Source organism: Ovis canadensis, chromosome 8 (genome assembly GCF_042477335.2).
Source record: "Ovis canadensis isolate MfBH-ARS-UI-01 breed Bighorn chromosome 8, ARS-UI_OviCan_v2, whole genome shotgun sequence".
Classification (NCBI taxonomy): Eukaryota; Metazoa; Chordata; class Mammalia; order Artiodactyla; family Bovidae; genus Ovis; species Ovis canadensis.
The window spans coordinates 62,168,850-62,180,929 of record NC_091252.1 but is presented as its reverse complement, the minus strand read 5'-3'; the positions used below and the strand labels follow the sequence as shown (position 1 = coordinate 62,180,929).

Sequence of the window (12,080 nt, the reverse complement as noted above, 5' to 3'; positions counted from 1 at the left end):
ACAGAGATGCCAGCTTTCTTAGTGCAGGTGACTTTGCCATCAAGCATCTGAGAGCCGCTTAAGTAATTCAAGACGGGGGAGTTGGCTAGACTGAGGATGCCAACACCAAGAAAACCCCCACTGGAGAAGGTCATCGGGCAACACTGGGTGGAGGTTAAGACTCTGGTGTAGAAGGTCTAGACTACTAACAAGGGGTGGGTTCCTGTCAGCCTGACCTCCCTCATTGCTAGGATGAGGATCAGTTATAAAGCATTGCTGTGGCTTCATATGTGTGTGAGTGGATATTGGTGAAGTGCCTCAGAACAGGGCCTGGAGCTTAGGTTCTCACTTCGGTCATGTCCCGGCTCTGGAATAAGACACCCTCCTGGGTCTTTTCTTAGCTTCCCTCTGAGGCAGCATCAGCGCCTCAGGACACACAGTAAGAACTAGATGCATCCCACCCCTGCATCTGGCAGAGCAGTGGCTTCGGAGTCGTTTGACAGTGATCCATAGTAAGAAGGGTGTTGCTCACGAGGACCCAATGCATGCTCACACACACACGCGTGCACTGAATGAAACATTTCCCAAGGCACCTGGGGTGCACCCTGATATTTTCTGTTCTGTTTCACCTTTTTTAATTCATTGGCTGTGCTGGGTCTTCATTGCTGCGACAGGGCTTTCTCTAGCTGCGGCCACGAGCAGGGGCTGCTCACTAGGCGCAGTGCTCAGGCTTCTCACTGTGGTGGCCTCTCTTGTGGTGAAGCACAGGCTCTAGAGTGTGTGGGCCCAGTAGTTTCGACATGAGTGTTTAGTTGCTCTGGGGCATGTGGGATCTTCCTGGACCAGGGATTGAACCCATGTCCCCTGCATTGGCAGGCGAGTTCTTAACCACTGGAACTCCAGGGAAAACGTCTACTTTTTCACTTGTTAAGTGCCAATTACCACCCACTTAATTAATTGCTTCATATTATAGCTAGGCTATATTTTGAATAGCTGAGTTTTCAATGAGCTATGGCCAAATGGGCAAGAAGAATTAAAGGAATCCGATGCCACCTCTCAGATGTTGAAGGCATTGCCACACTCCTTCTGACTTGCCTTAGACCCTCTGAAGGCCCAGCCATCATCCGCAGCCTTGGTACACAGCCGTCAGTCAGTGAGCCCTGCTGGGCCTGAAAAGGCTGAATGGCTGTGCTCTGCCTCCCATTAATTCTGCAGCCTATTGTTTTGTTCCTATCACTTTGGTTCCAGCCAATGAGATCCTGCAAAAGAGAATGTGTCTTCTGCTAAGGAGATGATAAATGATGAATGACTGGATGAAAGAAAGATTTGGGGATAAAAATTACACTATTTATCTACAAACTTTGAAGTAGATAATTATAGTCTTGAGAAAAAACTACCTGTAGAGTTAGTATTTTATCTCACATTTCATGATTGCTTGCCAAGATTAAATTGTTCTCATGAAAATGTTCAATTTGGACACTCATCATTGTGAGGAATGAACTTAACAATTAAAGGGAATTCTAGGACACAATAGGAAATGAGATATGTTTGCTTCTTTAAATAAATTTTCCCAACCTTATAAAGCAAACAGAAAACAAAACAACAACAACAAAACACAGCCCTTCACTACATTGCCTTGAGAATTAGCATAAAGTTAGGAATGCCCTAGCGACCCAGTGGTTAGAACTCTGCACTTTCACCACTAAGGGCCTGGGTTCAATTCCTGCTCCAGGAACTAAGGTCCAACAAGCCAAGAAAAAGACAAAAGAATTAGCATCAAGTTGGATATGCTTGATTAATCAAATTAGGGTTAAAATAATGCATCATTTCCTGGAGAAGGAAATGGCAACCCACTCCAGTATTCGTGCCTGGAGAATCCCATGGCCAGAGGAGCCTGGCAGGCTACAGTCCATGGGGTCACAAGGAGTCGGACACAACTGAACAACTAAATAACAACAAGAGTGCATCATTTGTGATCTTAAGTCTCCTGAGAGCCATTTCAGCACACACAAGACCCAACACACACACTCACACACTCACCTAAAACAGTTTCACAAAGCGTTTAGATTGTACCTGATATTTTATGTTCTGTTGTTTAATTCTTTTAAATGCTGTAACCACTTACTAAAGAGGTTTGTCTTGTCCATATTTTTTAAAACTCAGCTTTAAATGAGGCAGGCCAAAATGGCCCAAACAGTGCATAAACAGTTTCCCTCCGAATACTGAACACCACTGCAGGTGCTTTGGATGACAGCCGCCATGCACGTGCAGACCAGACCACCCTGGTATTGCCTCACCATGCTTATGTCAGGATGAAGACAAGAGAACTTTCCTGACCAGCTTTGCAAAATGTCAGGGCTACAAGGACAAGGGCTAGAATGCAGACGTCTTCTCTAAAGGAATTAAACCCTAGAGATATGAGCTGGTCTGTGCATTTGCCTTGGGAGAAAAAAAGAGGTAAAGTATATTCAGACTGAAAGATGTGGCAGGTGCGACAGAGGACTCCTCCGTGTGTGACCCTTGAAAGCAGACAGGCTCCTAAGAGGCTGTGGCTCTGTGTGCCTCCCACTATTTTAACTGTAGTTTGAATCATGCAAGTCTGTCTGGTTAGCTGTGGCTTTGGTGAGTGTAGGTATCTGTTTCTCCATCTGCAGAGTTAAAGAGTTACAAGTTTTAAGTCTACAATCCCTTCTGTTCAGAGATTCTTGATCCTATCAACTTGTGACTGTCACCTCTTTTTCAGCAACTTCACTCCTAGAGTCGCAGGCTGATGAGACCTAGTCATCATCCTGAATTGCTCATCCCCACAACCCCACTCCCTCCTCCTCGTAAGGCGCTCTCACCTTATTCTTCAGCAAGCTGCCTGCAGCCTCACTGAAACCTCAGTCTGGTGAACCCTCCACCCCTCCCAGCCCAGCAGGCACTGCTTCTCTTCCTTAGCCTGGGAACACTCATTGCAGACTCACCACCAGGTCTCTAGCTGATTCAAGGAAGACAGGACTGTTGAGTGAATGCCAACAGATGTGGCTCCTTTAAAAGTAACATTTCTTTGGAATTCCCTTGCAGTCCAGTGGATAGGACTCTGCAGGGGACCCAGCTTCAATCCCTGGTTGGGGAACTAAGATTCTACATGCCACGTTGCACAGCCCCCACCCCACCCCACACACCCCCCCAAAAACTTTTTTAAGCAAGATGTCTTTACTTGAAGTTTTTTTTTCATTAAGTACCTAATTTGTGTTGCTTCTGGATTTCATCACACATTTCAAATATGAAATCCAAGCCTTGTCATTGACTTAAGAGAACATAAGTGATTTTAATGCACACAGTATTTTGTTCTCAAAATAAAAGAAGTTCATAGTTTTAAGTATAAACAAAACCATGAAGGCTAGTGTTTGCTCTTCCCACTGCAGCCAGCAGCCGGGCATGCACTGTGCGGGGGTGGACCCATCCCTGCTTCATTAGAATAAGTGAAAGAGCGCAAGAGATTTGGTTGTGCTTTGCAATCATTGTTCATGTCGCCATTGCTTTTCACTCTTGTAGTTCAGATAATCTTGCCTTTTAGAACAAAAAAGGAGTCTTATTACTTACTACACCTACATGATATGGAAACACTCTCCAACAAAGAACACTTCCTTTGGGCATCCATAGAACTGAGGATGTGTGGGTTTGAGTGAACTGGAAGAACCAGCCACAGGGCAGAGGTGTGGCTGTTAGCTTCAGAGATGATGGCCACCAGGCACAGGGACTCACTCCTTCCACGGGTCACTACTCAGGACCCCTCAGTCAACTTCCAATCTCAGCACCAACATCCTTCACAGAGTGAAACCAGAGCCTTCTGGCTAATGATTTTTGCAGCCACATAACACAAAAATGGTATGGACCTAACAGAAATAGAAGATATTAAGAGGTGGCAAGAATACACAGAAGAACTGTACAAAAAAGATCTTCACGACCAAGAGATTCACGATGGTGTGATTGCTCACCTAGAGCCAGACATCCTGGAATGTGAAGTCAAGTGGGCCTTAGAAAGCATCACTACTAACAAAGCTAGTGGAGGTGATGGAATTCCAGTGGAGCTATTTCAAATCCTGAAAGATGATGCTGTGAAAGTTCCGCACTCAATATGCCAGCAAATTGGAAAACTCAGCAGTGGCCACAGGACTGGAAAAGGTCAGTTTTCATTCCAATCCCTAAGAAATGCAATGCCAAAGAATGCTCAAACTACCGCACAATTGCATTCATCTCACACGCTAGTAAAGTAATGCTCAAAATTCTCCAAGCCAGGCTTCACAATACGTGAACTGTGAACTTCCAGATGTTCAAGCTGGTTTTAGAAAAGGCAGAGGAACCAGAGATCAAATTGCCAACATCCGCTGGATCATTGAAAAAGCAAGGGAGTTCCAGAAAAACATCTATTTCTGCTTTATTCACTATGCCAAACCTTTGACTGTGTGGATCACAACAAAGTGTGGAAAATTCTGAAAGAGATGGGAGTACCAGACCACCTGACCTGCCTCTTGAGAAACCTATATGCAGGTCAGGAAGCAACAGTTAGAACTGGACATGGAACAACAGACTGGTTCCAAATAGAAAAGGAGTACATCAAGGCTGTATATTGTCACCCTGCTTATTTAACTTATATGCAGAGTACATCATGAGAAACGTTGGGCTGGAAGATGCACAAGCTGGAATCAAGATTACTGGGAGAAATATCAATAACCTCAGATATGCAGATGATACCACCCTTATGGCAGAAAGTGAAGAGGAACTTAAAAGCCTCTCGATGAAAGTGAAAGAGGAGAGTGAAAAAGTTGGCTTAAAGCTCAACATTCAGAAAACGAAGATCATGGCATCTGGTCCCATCACTTCATGGGAAATAAATGAGGAAACAGTGGAAACAACGTCAGACTTTATTTTTCTGGGCTCCAAAATCACTGCAGATGGTGACTGCAGCCATGAAATTAAAAGACGCTTACTCCTTGGAAGAGAAGTGATGACCAACCTAGATAGCATATTCAAAAGCAGAGACATTACTTTGCAAACAAAGGTCCATCTAGTCAAGGCTATGGTTTTTCCAGTGGTCATATAGGGATGTGAGAGTTGGACTGTGAAGAAGGCTGATTGCCGAAGAATTGATGCTTTTGAACTGTGGTGTTGGAGAAGACTCTTGAGAGTCCCTTGGACTGCAAGGAGATCCAAACGGTCCATTCTGAAGGAGATCAACCCTGGGATTTCTTTGGAAGGAATGATGCTAAAGCTGAAACTCCAATACTTTGGCCACCTCATGCGAAGAGTTGACTCATTGGAAAAGACTCTGATGCTGGGAGGGATTGGGGGCAGGAGGAGAAGGGGATGACAGAGGATGAGATGGCTGGATGGCATCATGGACTCAATAGACAAGAGTGTGAGTGAACTCCGGGAGTTGGTGATGGACAGGGAGGCCTGGCATGCTGCAATTCATGGGGTTGCAAATAGTCGGACACGACTGAGCGACTGAACTGAACTGAACTGAACACTGATCGGTTTTAGTAGCATCTCATGGAAGTGCTTTCCAAGGCGAAGTGGGATGAGCCAAGCCCCCATAGTGAAAAGAAGAGCTATTAATATAGAAGAGGATCACGTCGTTTGGCAGGCTGAGTTGTAGGAAAGCTGATGGCCAACTACATATTGTGAAATAGAAAGCCTACTCCTATCACAGAGTCAAATTTCTTTCCTGGAGGAGAGAAGAATCTTTTACATTCCTGTTGTTCTGATTTTTCCCCTTGATGGTCTTGGAGATGGATTTCAATTCTCTGATCTCTCTGGCAAGCATCATGGGGTTGTGGAGAGGGCTTTTGCACTCTGATGGATCCAGTCTCCCTCCTGGGGTTAGTCACTGCTGGCTGGACAACTTTGCATGCATGCGTGTCTGACTCTTTGTGACCCTATGAACCATAGCCTGCTAGGCTCTTCTGTCCATGGGATTCTCCAGGCAAGAATATTGGAGTGGGTTGCCATGCCTTCCTCCAGGGGGTCTTCCCAACCCAGAGATCGAACAAACCCACATCTCTTAAGTCTCCTGCATTGGCAGGCAGGTTCTTTACCACTGGCTCCTCCTGGAAAGTCCTGTCCAACCTTGGACATGTCTTAACCACTCTAGGCTTCAGCTTTTTATTTTAAAAAATAGTTGCAATGATTTGACTACCTCAGAGAATGTTGTAGGGATTAAATAAGATTGTATAGTAACAGAACTGGACCCCAGAGCATAGTGGGTCCAAGAAAAAAATGTCAATTCTCTAATATTCTGTAACATAGGAAAATGTATACAATTTCATTTTAAATGAAAAAGAGGAAGATACAAAAAAAATTTTATAACTATACAGAATTTTCTTACCCAGATTGTAGTAATTTGACATTTGTGTACGTGTGCCAAGTTGCTTCAGTCCTGTCCAACTGTTTCGCGACCCCATGGACTATATTCCTCCAGGCTTCTCTGTCCATGGGATCTTCCAGGCAAGAATACTGAAGTGGGTTGCCATGCCCTCCTCCAGGGGATCTTCCTGGCCCAGGGATTGAACCGGCATCTCTTATGTCTCCTGCACTGGCAGGCAGGTTCTTTACCGCTAGCACCACCTGGGAAGCCCCTGGACACTCGTAACTCCAAACAAATTTATACGGTTACTCCTCCCTTTAATAAATGGAAAGACTCTTTATCCTACAAAACTTAGGGAACACTGGAGCTCTTCTTACCCTCTTCCCCGAAAATCTGATCATTCCTTGGGGAGCCTGTATTTTTCCTGATCCCCTTGGTCCTAATTCTTTCTTGTGTCTCCTCTGTTCTTGCCTCTTTCAAACCATTCTTATGCATGAAGCACAGACCCAAATATGGAAAAGTGACCTTTCTTCTTGATCCTTGTGAACTCCATCCACACAAGGCAGCTTCCTTTCAAGTCTGCCAGGCCCTGCAGGGGACCCGCCACTGTGCAGCCTCACCTTCCATGTCAGCAGCACCTCAGGGCATGCCTCACTGGCTGACTTTCTTCCCCAGCCCACCCTCCTCCCCATTCTCACCGACCTCCCATTCCATGTTCTCCTGTTGTTCCTCCTGTCCGCACACCCCTTATCCAAGGCTACCTCCTGAAACTCAAATGTCTCCCACTATATTTATGCAAAAAAATAAGCTCTCTGCATACACCCCTGCCATGCCACATCCCCGTCTTTGTCAGGGACCCTCCTTCCAGGCAGGTCTACCTCACCTCCCCATGGGGAGAAGGCGAGGGACAGGGACCCAAGTCATCATTAGGGGAGCCTGTTGGACCCTCATCCTCTCACAGGCATTCACTAGACAGAAAATGGTTTCTCCCTAGAATGGATTCTGCCACCCATTTTCCCCTCTTAGCGATCCACAGACGTATATTTTTTTAATTGAAGGATAGTGGATTTGCAATGTATTAATTTCTGCTGTATAGCAAAGTGATTCAGTTATAAATACATATACATTCTTTTTCATATTCTTTTCTGTTATGATTGATCACAAGATGGTGACTATAGCTCCCTGTGGGCTACAGTGTCACCTTGTTCATCCATCATGTATGAGAGTTTGCATCTGCTAATCCCACACTCTCAATCCATCCCTCCCCACCCCCACCCCACTGGCAACCACAAGTGTATTCTCTCCATACATACATTTTTTTTAATTCACAGAAATTATATTGGTTATTGACATGGGATGGGAGTGGGACTGCAAGTAAGTTTTTTTTCTTTTCCATTTGCCAAATATTGTCATGCTAATTTCACTTTGATCTAAAAAAATTTTTTTAACCTCTCTAAGCTTTTAGGGGAACCTGTTGGACCCTCATCCTCTCACGGGCATTCACTAGATGAAAAATGGTTTCTCCCTAGAATGGATTCTCCCACCCATTTCCCAAGTCAACAGACTTCCCTGGTGGCTCAGACGGTAAAGCATCTGCCTACAATGTGGGAGACCCAGGTTCAATCCCTGGGCCAGGAAGATCTCCTGGAGAAGGAAATGGCAACCCACTCCAGTATTCTTGCCTGGAAAATCCCATGGATGGAAAAGCCTGGTAGACTACAGTCCATGGGGTCACAAAGAGTCAGACACAACTGAGTGACTTCACTTTCACTCTTTTTCAAGCTTTGTAAACTGAACCATTAATCCTAAAGCTTGTTAAAAGAAAATTTTCTACAATGTACTGATCAGTAGGCTTTTATTCAGCAACTCATGGATGGAGCAGCATCCCATCTGGCAGAGAGAAAAGAGGCTTGGAAGGCCTGTAGGAGGCCAGAGAGTCTTAAAGACCAAAGGAGGAGTCACAAGGAGGCTGCTGTTGCTATTGTTCAGTCGCCTAGTCATGTCTGACTCTTTCGACCCCATGGACTGCAGCACACCATGCCTCCCTGTCCCTTACCATCTCCCCAAAGTTTACCCAAGTTCATGTCTATTGCATCAATGATGCCATCCAGCCATCTCATCCTCTGATGCCCTCTTCTGCATCTGCCCTCAATTTTTCCCAGCATCAGGGACTTTTCCAATGGGTCAGCTGTTCGCATCAGATGACCAAAATACTGAAGTTTCAGCTTCAGCATCAGTCCTTCCAGTGAGTATTCAGGGTTGATTCCTTTAAGATTGACTGGTTTGATCTCCTTGCTGTCCAAGGGACTATCAGAAGTCTTCTCCAGTACCACAGCTCCAAGACATCAATTCTTCAGCACTCCGCCTTCTTTTAAGGTTCAGCTCTCACAACTCTGTGACCACACAAAAGAACACAGCCTTGACTATACAGACCTTTGTTGGCAAAGTAATGTCTCCAGTTTTCAACACACTGTCTAGATTTGTCATAGCTTTCCTGCCAAGAAACAAATGTCCTCTGATTTCATGGCTGCAGTCACCATCTGCAGTGATTTTGGCCCTGGGCCTTGCTGACATTAGCTTCCCTTCTGTGGAACAGAGGGAGGTCTTGGAGCCTGTGTGTGGGGCCTGTGGGCACAGACTGGGGGGTCTGGGTCTGCCTGCTTTGGGAGAGCCTCACAGAAGACAGGTGGTTCTGGTTTACTCACGGTAAGCTTAGCATGAGTGACTCCATCTTGGGACTGATCTGGTTATTTTAAAACTTTAACTCTTATAAATATAGCTGTTAAATTTTTTTAAGGCGTTGTATAGGCTCAATTTGAGAACCTGACCTAAATACACAAATGACCAGATGTATCTTCTTACCTTGAAAAGATAAGAAACTGGGAGTGTGATGCTTTGTCCCAAGCAGCTGGGCTATGCCTCTCTCAGATCGCTTGTCCTCAGTTTATAAATTTCTCTCAGGCCTAGAAACTCGTAGGATTGTCGGTTTTGACGGTTTGTGTGTAAGGACATTTCCAAATGCTCTGTCACGCCATGGAAGCAGAAATTTGGCTTCCTTACTAGAAGTCCTCTGGGTTCTAAAAGAAGCTCACTTTTTAAATTAATCTGTATTGGACTATAATTGCTTTACAATGTTGTGTTAGTTTCTGCTCTACAGCAAAGTGAATCAGCCACACAAATACATCTCTCCCCTCCCTTTTGGATTTCCTTCCCATCCGGGTCAACACAGTGCATTAACTAGAGTGCCCTCTGCTGTATAGTAGGTTCTCATTAGTTATCTATTTTACACACAGTATCAATAGTGGAGATAAGTTCATATGAATCGTGCATCCCATGCTCCACTGCTCACCAGCGTGGCTGAAGCTCATGCTTTGTGGAAATCAGCTGCTCAGACCCTCATTGAATAGAAACACCTAGCATTTCCCAGGGTACACAACCACTCTGGAATGCCCTCTCCAACTAAATGCTGGTTTTCTCTTAAAAAAAAAAAAAAAGAGAGAGAGAGGCCTGTTAGAATGCAAATCATTCTCTCTCTGTCCCATTCCTTTGGACTCTGCAGTTTTTGTCTTTTTTTTTTTCATATTTTTAATTGGTGGGAAATTGTTTTACAATCATATGTTGGTTTCTGCCATACAACAACACAAATCAGTCATAATTTTATATATCCCTTCCCTCTTGAGCTTCCCACCCCCCACCCTTATCCCACCCCTCTGCATCATCACAGAATAGCCAGGCTGGGCTCTGTGTGTTATTTAGAAACGTCCCACTAACTATTTTATACATGATAGTGTATATATGTCAATGCTACTTTCTCAATCCGTCCCACCCTTACCTTCCTCCATTGTGTCCACAAGTTTGTTCTCTACTAGGTTCATCAGTATCATTTTTCTAGATTCCATCCCAGTTCCCAGTTCAGTCACTCAGTCATGTCTGACTCTTTGCAACCCCATGAACTGCAGCATGCCAGGCTTCCCTGTCCATCACCAACTCCTGGACCCTCCTCAAACTCATGTCCATTGAGTCAGTTATGCCATCCAACCATCTCATCCTCTGTCGTCCCCTTCCCCTTCTCCTCCTGCCTTCAATTTTCCCCAGCATCAGGGTCTTTCCCAATGAGTCAGTTCTTTACATCAGGTGGTCAGAGTATTGCAGTTTCAGCTTTAGCAACCAATGAATATTCATGACTGATTTCCTTTAGGATGGACTGATTGGATCTCCTTGCAGCCCAAGTGACTCTCAAGAGTCTTCTCCAACACCACAGTTCAAAAGCATCAATTTTTAGGTGCTCAGCTTTCATTATGGTCCAACTCTGACATCTATACATGACTCTGGAAAAACCGTAGCTTTGACTAGGTGGACCTTTTTTGGCAAAGTAATGTCTCTGTTTTTTAATATTCTGTCTAGGTTGGTCATAGCTTTTCTTCCAAGGAGCAAGTGTCTTTTAATTTCATGGCTACAGTCACCATCTGCAGTGATTTTGGAGCCCCCCAAAATAAAGTCTGTCACTGTTTCCGCTGTTTCCCCATCTATTTGCCATGATCTTAGTTTTCTGAATGTTGAGTTTTAAGCCAACTTTGGAGAATTTTGAACATTGGAGAATTGACCATTTTGAGCTTGGAGAATTGTGAGCATTACTTTGCTAGCATGTGAGATGAGTGCAATTGTGTGGTAGTTTGAGCATTCTTTGGCATTGCCTTTCTTTGGGATTGGAATGAAAACTGACCTTTTCCAGTCCTGTGGCCACTGCTGAGTTTTCTGAATTTGACATCATAGTGAGTGCAGCACTTCCACAGCATCATCTTTCAGGATTTGAAACAGCTCAGCTGGAATTCCATCCCCTCCACTAGCTTTGTTCGTAGTGATGCTTCCTCACGCCCACTTGACTTCACATTCCAGGATGTCTGGCTCTAGGTGAGTGATCCCACCATCGTGGTTATCTGGGTCATGAAGATCTTTTTTGTATAGTTCTTCTGTGTACTTCTGTGGAACCTTCTAGATTCCATATATATGTGTTAATATATGGTGCTTGTTTTTCTGACTTACTTTACTCTATATAAGAGACTCTAGGTTCATCCACCTCACTACAACTGACTCAAATTCATTTGTTTTTACAGCTGAGTGATATTCCATTGTATAAATGTACCACAACTTCTCTATCCATTCATCTGTCAATGGACATCTTGGTTGCTTCCATGTCCTGCCTATTGTGTAGTGTTACAGTGAAAATTGGGGTACATGTGTCTTTTAGAATTGTGGTTTTCTCAGGGCATATGCCCAATGGTGGGATTGCTGGGTCTGGACTCTGTGTTTTAACAGGCCACAGTGATAGAACCAGAGGACAGCTGTGTTGTTAGGATTTTGTTTTTAATTTTTATATAAAACACTGTTCTATACTGTAAAAAAAAAAAAAAAGAATTCTGGTATCTGAATAGCACAGATAAACCTATTTGCAAAGCAGAAATGGAAACATAGACATTAAGAACAAACACATGGACCCCAAGGAGGGGAAAGGAGGTTGGGATAAACTGGGAGATTGGGATTGACATACACACACTGTTTTGTATAAAACAGATAATTAATGAGAACCTGTTTGTCATGGGGAACGCTACTCAGTGCTCTGTGGTGACTTAAATGAAAAGGAAATCCCAAAAAAGAGGGGTTGTATGTACACATGTGGCTCATTCACTCTGCTCTACGGCGGAAACTAACACAACATTGTGAAGCAACCGTGAAAGTGAAAGTCACTCAG

At 44.3% G+C, this 12,080-nt stretch overlaps 1 protein-coding gene across 1 annotated transcript in view; it reads left to right on the top strand.

Annotated features, from left to right (window-relative positions):
- Positions 1–12,080, top strand: part of NT5E (5'-nucleotidase ecto) — a 70,322-nt gene that overhangs the window by 38,878 nt on the left and 19,364 nt on the right. The window lies entirely within an intron of this gene.